At 38.9% G+C, this 11,006-nt stretch overlaps 1 protein-coding gene and 4 long non-coding RNA genes across 5 annotated transcripts in view; 4 read left to right on the forward strand and 1 right to left on the reverse strand.

Annotated features, from left to right (window-relative positions):
- The window catches only part of LOC126912118 (uncharacterized), a 100,761-nt gene extending 99,851 nt beyond the window's left edge, over nucleotides 1-910 (forward strand). Inside the window, exon 2 of the long non-coding RNA XR_007706760.1 lies at nucleotides 368-910. This is a non-coding gene — a long non-coding RNA (uncharacterized LOC126912118). The remainder of the gene's footprint in view (nucleotides 1-367) is intronic.
- The window catches only part of LOC118279635 (dymeclin), a 135,701-nt gene that overhangs the window by 31,198 nt on the left and 93,497 nt on the right, over nucleotides 1-11,006 (reverse strand). The gene's annotated exons all lie outside the window — the stretch shown is intronic.
- Nucleotides 1,539-2,995, forward strand: LOC126912116 (uncharacterized). The gene is made up of 2 exons (XR_007706758.1): nucleotides 1,539-1,776; nucleotides 2,628-2,995. It is a non-coding gene; the product is annotated as an uncharacterized LOC126912116 (long non-coding RNA).
- LOC126912115 (uncharacterized) lies at nucleotides 4,578-6,141 on the forward strand. Its single transcript, XR_007706754.1, has 2 exons — nucleotides 4,578-4,998; nucleotides 5,693-6,141. It is a non-coding gene; the product is annotated as an uncharacterized LOC126912115 (long non-coding RNA).
- LOC118279675 (uncharacterized) lies at nucleotides 7,808-10,902 on the forward strand. The gene is made up of 2 exons (XR_007706752.1): nucleotides 7,808-8,256; nucleotides 10,472-10,902. It is a non-coding gene; the product is annotated as an uncharacterized LOC118279675 (long non-coding RNA).

Below are 11,006 nucleotides of genomic sequence, written 5' to 3' on the forward strand. Positions count from 1 at the left end.
GTCGATAAATGCCGTTGTACAATGTAGTACTCAGCCTTAACGGGTTACTTAAGGCCACTAAAATGTATACAATTCTGTAATAAATTTCGAGCTAATCGCCTTGTTTCTAAAGACTAAAATGGGCCGGCTATACCAATTGAGATGAAAGTCAAAGTCAAGGTCAAAGTCAAAACCGTCAAAGTCAAAATTATTTATTTCAATTGTGACCAGGAAGGCACTTTACCGGAACGTCAAAGCAAATATAATAATATTAATAACGTCAGTCTGTCGGTCAGTCCTCTAGTGAAGCTATTTGCTCGTTCCAAAGTGTAGATTCCTTTGGAGAAGATCGAGCAAGAAATTTCATAGGTTACTCTTTTCCAATCAGATTCACAATACAATTCATGGTTACATTGTTTCGATTGCTTCAACTATGTGAGAACAATGTAAAACTAATATTTAGTCAAAGTGATAGAAAAAGAAAGTAACCCTGAGGACAACAATCTTAATGCAGTCTGGAGCTGACCAGTCCCAGTTGACAGCGCCCGTTCACGAACATGACACGTACACCAGCACCGCCCAACTCAACCATGTTGCAGGGAATCGAGCGATCCAATGCCCGTGCCACCGCCAATGAGACCTTTGAGTGAGCATGACAACTCCAAGCTGACACAAGTGCATTCTACTAGTCTAATACAGTTTTAGCTAATTACAGGGCTCTCACATTTACAATGATTATATCTAATTTAACAGAACAAATTGAAATAACATGGTTTTATTATTACATTATTGGAATTACTTTATTTTTTCGTTACCCTGTGGAGCTGGACCAGCCTGCCTCCAAGCATTTTTATCCTCTATATAATCATTCAATTTGTAGTATGCTAATCTACACATCGTTTTTTTAATACATAATTTAAATTGTCTTTCATTTAGGTGTTTTATTTCCTCTGGAATAAGGTAAGGAATAAGATAAGTGTTTGCTGTTATCAAATCTCAGTTTGCATTTTGACCCCAAGTATATATTCGTGTTTTTTCCTCAAACCGAAAAAGGTTTATACAGAGTGTCCGGTAAGTCGACGTCCAAACCGCACCAAATGATTGGCAAGGTTCCAACTGTTATCAGAAAAATACAAAAAAATCCAAGTCCTACTAGTTTTTAAATTACAGTGACTTATGTGTTACCCACGAAATAGTACACCCTGTGCCAGTCTTTTGACTCTTGTTGCTACAAATCTTTATTTTTTCGTCTGTATTTTTGTTTACGTTATTCTGAATAGTGCTTCAGTAATATGGAATGATACATTCTGAGCCAAAGCCTGGTTTAGTTAGGAAAAGGATATCATTTTTAAACGAACCAAGTACTCTAGATAAAATTTTCACCTTACTTTAAGTGACTGTACTGAATAAATTATGTATGGCGCTAGTAGTGGCAAATTTCACCAAAGTTGGCGATATTTAATAAGGATTCTAAAATGGTATACTACTTTGCACATTTCATAAATTAAGCAAAAAAAAAAAAATTTTTTTCAACAAAACTTCGATCAATTTATTTGGCTTTACTAAAATTTCAGTATATCCTGTACATTGGACACGCTGTATATTGTATAATATACAAGTATTAAATAAATCATAATTATTTATATCATATCAGCCGCAAGACGTCCGCTGCCGACGGAGAGAGAGAATATCTCGGAAAGCAAATAGTCATGAAGGTTTTTCTATTGTTGTTATTCTTCGTTGCTATAGTAACAACCACTATGAGCCATCCACGGATGTGGAGATCGTGGGGAAAACGTAAGTGTTTACTACTTTATTATTAGGCTAAGCCCACGCTACTTGCGGGCCTGCGGACGGCGAGCAAGGGTAGCTCGCCGCCCGACCAGAACCAGACCCGTGCCCGTGCCGTACCTAGCGGGTTTACCGGGGCTCCGGTTCGACAGGCAGCAGTAGGAACGGGGTGGTTTTTAATCAGTAAGAGTCTGGCACTCCCTCTCTCCTCGCCCTGGCAAGAGTAGTTTTGTATGATTTTCCCCCCTCAAAAAAAAGCCCACGCTACTGTTTCAGCGATCGGGTAACCGAAACCGCCATTATTTTCAACCTTTAATTTCATCAATTAGTTTTTAAGTAATGCTAGCTTCTACCCGCGGCTTGTCCGTGTTCCCGTGGGGGTAAAAAATATCCTATGTGTTAATTCCAGACTATAATTTACCCCTGTTCCAAATGTCATCCCAATCCCTTCAGCCGTTTTGACGTGATTGTGTAACAAACATACTCACAAAGTTTCGCATTTATAATACGAATATTAGTTAGATGTACAGAGTTTCGCAACATTTCACACCAGAGGCATTAATTACAATTGCGTTGCGGGCCTTTTGGGGATTAGGAATTTGCTGTTGGGGAATCGGGGATTGGGAAGATTGGAAAGGGGATAATTGGGCCTCCGGTAACCTCACTCACATAACGCAAGCGTTGTTCCACGGCGGTTTTCTGTGAGGCCGTGGTATCACTCCGGTCGAACCGACCTATTCGTGCCGAAGCATGGCCCTCCCACACTTAAAACTCCTTTGTGGAGTAGTTATATTCTAGCAATGGACTCTAATAGGTTGTTGATAATGATTTAATTAAAACTGTTTTTTTTTTTACAGCTCCAACCGCACCAACCGCAACTATAATCATCATAAACCCTACTAAACAAAAGGAGGTTCCTGTAATGTTCTCATTATCAAAAATCTTCAACTCTTACAACCAAATCAAACCTAAACCCCCACCGACAAAAGATAAAATAAAATTACATGATAAAATTATGAAGCAAAATATGGTATAGCCAGCGCCCGCAGTTCTATCTACAACTTTCTGAATTACTTTATTACTATATTACATTTGAACGGGTTAGAAGTCCCACCCCTATCACATTGTATATATAAAGATAAGTTTTTGTGTATGTGTATGTTTTTATAATCCTTGTATCTGTGTGCATGTCTACTGTCGAATAAATGCTTTTTCTTACTTTCAATATGTCGATAACGTATCGTATCAAGTGCACGGTTTCTAGACAACATAACAAACAATACGGGAAGGGTTTTTTAAACTCATGTTTTTATGGTACCAAGTTATGATTTTTTCTAATCGTGGCGCCGCGCGAGTCACAATAAGGTAGACAGGTACTAGGCGATCAGATTGACAGAAGAAATGTTTTGTAAATATTAGCGAGTGATCCCTGTAGTGTTGTGACACGTTTGTATGACTTATTCGTCAACTCGGCCGCAATAAACTCGACCGCGCGGTCGAGTTTATTGGAGAGTTGGGAAGATTTAAATCTACCTAATATTTCATTGTGCATCTCGACCGTAGGAACATTCACTATGCGGTCGAGTCGACCCGGCTAATTTTTGTGTTTTATTTTTATTCGTCATCTCGACCGAATACAAAATGTACATTTGAGTAGAAAATGTTTAAGGCATATCATGGAAAGATTTATTTTGTTAGACCGATTAAATTGCGTGCTGTGCTAACACAAACATCGTAGATGTTTCATTAGAATCACCCTTTAGTTTTGTAAAATGTAGCATTTTAATCATGCCCTTACATATATCCTGATTAGTCAAAATAGTTTTTTCTCTTGGAATTTTTATCGGTGGAAAGAAATGAACCTAATACTCAACTGAGCAATGCCTGATTAAAAAACATCTTTTTATCCGTCCTTAATTCTAATTTTAAGTTATTTTATATTATATAATATACCCAGAAGAACAAAAATTTAATTAGAAACGAAACACTTTTGTATATCACTGTACAATAATGCCTCATATTTTCAATGTCGGTCGAGTTGACGAATAAAAGATACGAATAAATAGCTTCATCAACTCGACCACGTGAATCGGCCGAGATGCATAATAAAAAAATAATTAATGTTTGAATTTCCCGACTCGACCGCGCGGTCGAGTTTATTGCGGCCGAGTTGACGAATAAGTCGTTTTTATGATTTGAAATCAAGAACCATGCGATATCAATTATTTGGTACTATTTTTTTTAAACGTATTTAAACTGAAACTTTGTCTAGAGATTCTGTTCAACCTGTATTCATCAGGGCTTCTTGATGTATATGGGTATTTTGTTACACGTTGTATAGATGTTCACAGATGGGGCCCAGTAGGGCTGATGTTTAATCCGGAGCTGCGGACTACCTAGCGGGTTTACCGGGGCTCCGGCTCGACAACCAGGAGTAGGAACGGGGTGGTTTTTAGTCAGTGAGAGTCTGACATTGCTTTTCGCTTTGGCCTGGCGAGAGAAGTCATTGGATGATTTCCCCCCCTGAAAAAAAAGTATATAGATGTTCTTGTTTTCAAGAACTGTCTACACCTTCATTATTCTTTTTAACGGGGTAAAATCATCAGATTACTTCTCCCGCCTTGAGCACGGCCAAAGGGAGTGTTTCTTTTACTATACATACGACTATTTTTTAAAAAGCCTAACCTCATTTAAGCCACCCAGATTACAAAAAAAAAACATTAAGTTTTCATAAAGCAGTAATAACAATTAAAAAAAAACTATCGATATCGATAAATCGTCTGGTTTATACCCACACTATTACTATTGTATGACCACAAAACATACGTACGTATGAAAAACATCACTTAAAGCCACTACAAGGTACACAATTCTGTAATGCATTTCCAAGCTAATCGCCTTAGTTTTAAAGACTAAAATCGAATTTATAATTGAGGCTAACTTGACGTGCGGGGCTGTTATCAAATCTCAGTTTGCATTTTGACCCCAAGTAGATACTAGATTTCTTTTTCAAACCGTTTGTGCAGAGGTCTATATATTGTATATACAAGTATTAAATAAATCATAATTATTTATATCATATCAGCCGCAAGACGTCCGCTGCCGACGGAGAGAGAGAATATCTCGGAAAGCAAATAGTCATGAAGGTTTTTCTATTGTTGTTATTCTTCGTTGCTATAGTAACAACCACCATGAGCCATCCACGGATGTGGAGATCGTGGGGAAAACGTAAGTGTTTACTACTTTATTATTAGGCTAAGCCTAAGATTATTTTAAAATATTAGACACGTATGTTTTATTTTCGTACAGAAACATTGATTTCAAATTTTAAGTGTGGAAAAGCCATGCTTCGGCACGAATGGGCCGGCTCGACTGGAGTGATACCACGGCCTCACAGAAAACCGACGTGAAACAACGCTCGTGTTGTGTTTCGGTGTTCGATTGAGGTTACCGGAGGCCCAATTCCCCCCTTCCCAATCTTCCCCATCCCCATTCCCGAACCGAACCCTTAAATTCGTAACTCCCAAAAAGCCGGTAACGCACTTGTAAAGCCTCTGGTGTTTCAAGTTTCCATGGGCGGCGGCGATTGCTTACCATCAGGTAATACGTCTGCTCGATTACCGGCATGTTTCATAAAAAAAAAAATAACATGTGACGTTACTTTTGGTTACGTTTTATACCTAGTTAGCTTCCATTCCTAAACTTTGAAACGTTTTATCTAAGTATTGTTATCTTATATGACAAATAAAAAAATACGTATCTAATATTATGTATTTCATAACCTAACTGACGGACTAAATAGATTTTGAATTTTCATATCCCGTCATCATCTCTATTGTGGGGTCGGCATACCCCAGCGATGGACTGTAAAGGTTTGTTGATGTAATGATGATGACGTAATTAAAATTGTTTTTTTTTACAGTACCAGTTGCACCAGCCGCATCAGGATATACTACAGTACCGTCCGCAGACAGATTCATGCCAGCATCATCAATCTACAGATCTTACAACCGAGTAGTACGTAGTAGATAAAATTACGAAGCAATATATGGTGAAACCAGCAGCCGCAATTCTTTATACAAATTTCTGAATTTTTTTGTTACAATTATACTATCTACACTAGCTACTTTCACCCGCTCTGCTTGGCCCCTATTGGTCATAGCGTGATGTTTTATAGTGTCGGCGCATCACATACGCCTGTAGACGACACGGGCGGACGACACCGGGGAAGCGCGGGGTCGCGGTACTTAACGCGGCAGCGCTCGCGCCACGGCGCGGCCACTAAGCTCTCAGTCGCGTTAGACTTCGGGCATTTCATAGTTCCAATACTAAATATTTGTAATTACGGAATTAAACCTATTTTATACAGTCCACTCGCTTTATTAAGTCCCAACCGAGCCATCATATAGCCTAAAGCATTCCTCGATAAATGCACTATTCAACACAAAAAAGAATTATTCAAAACGGACCAGTAGTTCCGGAGATTAGCGTGTTTAAACAAACGAAGAAACTCTTCAGCTTTATAATATTAGTATAGATTTGGGAACAAAGAAACGGAGCCGATAGCGTTTTTATTTTTCATATTAAAGAACCCTATATAATTTCAAAAAACATATTTTCTTTTATGGTATAAGCCGGTAAACGAGCAGACGAATCACCTGATGGTAAACAATCGCCGCCGCCCATGGACATTTGAAACACCAGAGGCGTTACTAGTGCGTTGCCGGACTTTTGGGGGTTAGGAATTTAAGGGTTGTTGGGGAATTTGAGATTGGGAAGATAGAAACACCAGAGATGTTACAAGTGATTATAGTCACACAAAGAGTTGCTCTGTGCGGGAATCGAACCCGCTACCCGTAGCGCGGCAGCCAGTTGCCGAGCCACCTTGCAGTCTAAATAGCGCCTGCTGTAGACTTCTTAGCAAATAACAAAATTATTGAACAAATATTTATTAAGGATACTTAATTTATAAATTGTAACCTAAACAATGTAAATCATAAACTGAATATACTAAACATATTAAATATAATATATACCTACCTACAAATTGTTTGATTTCATAGAATTTGTTTATATGGAACGTCACGCCTTTTTTCCCCGAAGCGGTAGGCAGAGGTGCACATTACGGCACGTAATGCCACTATATAATGTACACCCACTTTTCACCATTTGTGTTATAAATCCCATGCAATGGAGGGTGAGCCTATTGCCATATACTGGGCACATTTCCAGACTCCGTGCTACTACTGAGAAACTTTCGAAAAACCGAAAAAAGCCCAGCAATACTTCGCCCGACCCGGGAATCGAATCCGAGACCCCTTGCCCGGCAGTCGCACTTGCAACCACTAGGCCACCGAGACAGTAGGCAGAGGTCTGCGTTATTCGTTATTTCCAGACCAGGTTTTCGAAAATTTATTAGTTCTAGCACGGAGTTTTAAAGAGATAAGAAGTGCAAACAAATTGCAACACAATGATGACAGTGTTTGAAAGTGTGGGAGAGCCATGCTTCGGCACGAACGGGCCGGCTCGACCGGAGTGACACCACGGCCTCACAGAAAACAAACGTGAAACAATGTTTGCGTTGTGTGAGTGAGGTTACCGGAGGCCCAATATCCCCCTTCTTAATCTTCCCAATCCCCGATACAACCCTTAAAGTCCTAACCCCCAAAAGGCCGGCAACGCACTTGTAACGCCGAAGCATGGCTCTCGCACATTATAAAATAGTTGCTCTTATCTACAACTGACTGAACTAATCTAAGTACCTAATGCTTGTTTGTTATACGTTAAGGCTATTGACATACCCGTGCGTTCCGCGCGCATCTCAAAGAGCCATCAGACCACCACAGATGGGGCCCAGTAGGGCAGATACCTGATCCGGAGCTGCGGACTACCTAGCGGGTTTACCGGAGCTCCGACTCGAAAAGCAAGATTAGGAACGGGGTGGTTTTTAGTCAGTAAGAGTCTGACACTCCCTCTCGCCTCGTCCAAGGCAAGAGAAGTAATTGGATGATTTTCAACGCTCAAAAAAAAAAGGATTTGCATCCTCCTTTAAAATATCGATATACCGACATATCGAAAGCATTTCACCACACTTCGATAAAACGACAAAACATGTATGATTTAAACCAATCAGCAATTCAAGTTACACTATACGTAATTGATTTTCAAGCTTCTATCTTAGTTTATAAAGTCGAGATTCAAATTGACAGTTGTTATAGCTTGATATGCTGTCATCTACGTTTCAATTTGAACTTTACTGACCTTAGAAGATACCGGGTGATTCCCTCAGCCCGATGTCAATACTACTGCGAAATATCGTTTAAAACGGACACTCTATCATCACCATATCAGTCAGAAGACGTCCACTGACGGACAAAAACATTGTCCTATTTCATTAAACTTAAACAATGAAGATTTTTCTATTACTGTTATTGGTCGTTGCCATAGTAACCGGGGCCTCGGGTAAACTAGTGCTTTCGAAGAAGCGTGAGTATTTTTTTTTTGTTTTTTACATAATATGTAGAATAGAATCAGGCGTTGTCAAAGTCAAAGTCAAAATTATTTATTTAATAAGATATAATAATATTTATAACGTCTATCTGTCGGTCAGTCCTCTAGTTGCTCTATTTGCTCGTTCCAAAGTGTAGATTCCTATGGAGAAGAACGAGCAAGAAACTCCATAGGTTACTCTTTTCCAATCAGATTCACAATACAATTCTTGGTTACATTGTTTCGATTGCTTCAACTATGTGAGAACAATGTAAAACTAATATTCAGTCAAAGTGATAAAAAAAGAAACCATTGCTTTGCAGAAATCCATACTACACTAACAATACAATAGATTTTTAGGTTTTAATTGACTGCACGGTTGGTGCGGTAGCTGGGCAACTGGCTGCCGCGCAACGGGTAGCGGGTTCGATTCCCGCACGGAGCAACTCTTTGTGTGATCCACAAATTGTTGTTTCGGGTCTGGGTGTCATGTGTATGTGAACTTGTATGTTTGAAAACGCACCCACGACACAGGAGAAAATCCAAATGTGGGGCAACGTTTTTTTTAAAAAAAAAATCCGCTTATACATGTATTTTTTATTATACCCTGCCCGCAATTAAATGCTCATGCAGCAGAGGTGCAACATAAAACACACACATAACATGCAATATACCACTCGACATATGTTTCGCTCCTCCACGGAGCATCCTCAGGAGGTGTTGTAAAAAAATTCTCACACCTAAAAATATAAAATGTAAACTTAAGGGATATTACCTAAGTACTATCTAAGCAAAATTATTGTACCTACCTCCATATTGCAACATTTAACTCATAGCACGGACCTAAACCTTAGTGGTTTTTTGGTTGCTATTTGTTATTTATTGTATTATTGTTTTGTGGCTAATATATTATATATTATATATATTATATAATATTATAAAGCTCCCGCAGCTCGAAATCGATTTACGGCGAAATTTGAACTGCGGGAGCCCCCGAGTTTAGGCTAATTTTCTTTGTTAGATATCGTATCGTCACGCCTTTTATCCCAGAAGGGGTAGGCAGAGGTGCACAATACGACACGTAATGCCACTGTACAATGTAACATCTAATACCTTTAAACGAGCAATTCTTGTATATATGTATATATAGAATCAAGATCTCGGAAACGGCTCCAACGATTTTCTTGAAAGTTACAGATTAGGGGTTTTTCGGGTAAAAAAATCGATTTATTTAGGTTCCAGGTCCAAGAAAAGCTCGGTTCCTAAGATACAGGCAATAAGTTAATAATAAATTTTCTTCATAACCGACGACTAACGCCATCTATTGATGAATCGGAAAAATCGAACTTTATTCATATTTCTTCAGTATGCAATTCATACTAAATATAATTTTCAAAAATCGCTACGGAGCGAAGCTCGGTCGACCAGGTATTGACTATCTTACGACTATAATAACTTAATAAAATATTATGAAAGTATAACATCACCGTACAGTATTGCAGCGTAGAATCAAGTAATCAGCATGGTACTTACCTGTAAACAAACAAAGAACACATTAATTTTAATTCATACAATAAAATAGCGGTAATAGAACACAATATAATGGCACGCTATTTAATCCCTGAATAAGTAGACAGAGTAGAAGATATTTATAAAATAACGCCCACTTTTCATCAGATATACGCAACGTCACGCCTTTTATTCCCGAAGAGGTAGGCAGAGGTGCACTTGCACATTACGGCACTTAATGCCACTGCACAATGTACACCCACTTTCACCATTTGTGTTATAAGTTCCATGTAATAGGGGACGAGCTTTTTGCCATATACTGGGTACAAATCTAGACTCTGTGCTACTACTGAGAAATTTTCGAAAAAGCCCAGTAATACTTTGCTCGACCCGAGAATCGAACTCGAGACCTCTTGCAAGTGTCGCAACTTTGCGACCACTCGACCAACGAGGCAGTCTAAACAAAATCTGACTGCACGGTTGTCGCGGTGGCTGGGCAACGTGTAGCGGGTTCGATTCCCACACGGAGCAACACTTTGTATGATCCACATAAAGAGTTGTTGTTGTTTCGGGTCTGGGTGTCATGTGTATGTGAACTTGTATGTTTGTAAACGCACCCACGACACAGGAGAAAATCCTAGTGTGGGGCAACGTGTCTTAGAAGAAAAAAAATATTAACACAAACTTTTTCTTTTTTTTACAGCAACAGTAAGAAAACCAATAATATTCTACAGCCTGAAGCCGGCATCATCGATCATGAAATACTACAGCCGACCAAAATACGTCTGAAATTGTGAAACTGAACCACTGCCACTTACCGCCGTATTCAGAGACATTTAATGATTACCTAACACACATTGAACGCCGTGGTGGTCACCGGTGACCGACGTTAGCGGAGGATTTGCCTTCAACAGTTTTCTATTGGCAGTCAAAGACTTAAACTATTACTTAGTAACTATTTTGTTACGGAAACAATTGCTAAGGATTAGGTTATGTAACTATTAAATGTATAACTGCCGTACTCAGAGTCACTTAGTCGCTAGTAACGATTAAATGACTCTGAGTGCGGCAGTTAATTTATAATGTAATATAAGATAAGAAATAACTAAATATAATTTTTATTTTAAGGTTTTATCTTATTTTTTTATTGTACTTATAACCCGGTAAACGAGCAAGTAGTCCGGTCAAGTTAGCATCAAAAATAGGGGTAAGGTTACATTAATTCGCACCTTCCTAAA

This window comes from Spodoptera frugiperda, chromosome 22 (assembly GCF_023101765.2).
Source record: "Spodoptera frugiperda isolate SF20-4 chromosome 22, AGI-APGP_CSIRO_Sfru_2.0, whole genome shotgun sequence".
NCBI lineage: Eukaryota > Metazoa > Arthropoda > Insecta > Lepidoptera > Noctuidae > Spodoptera > Spodoptera frugiperda.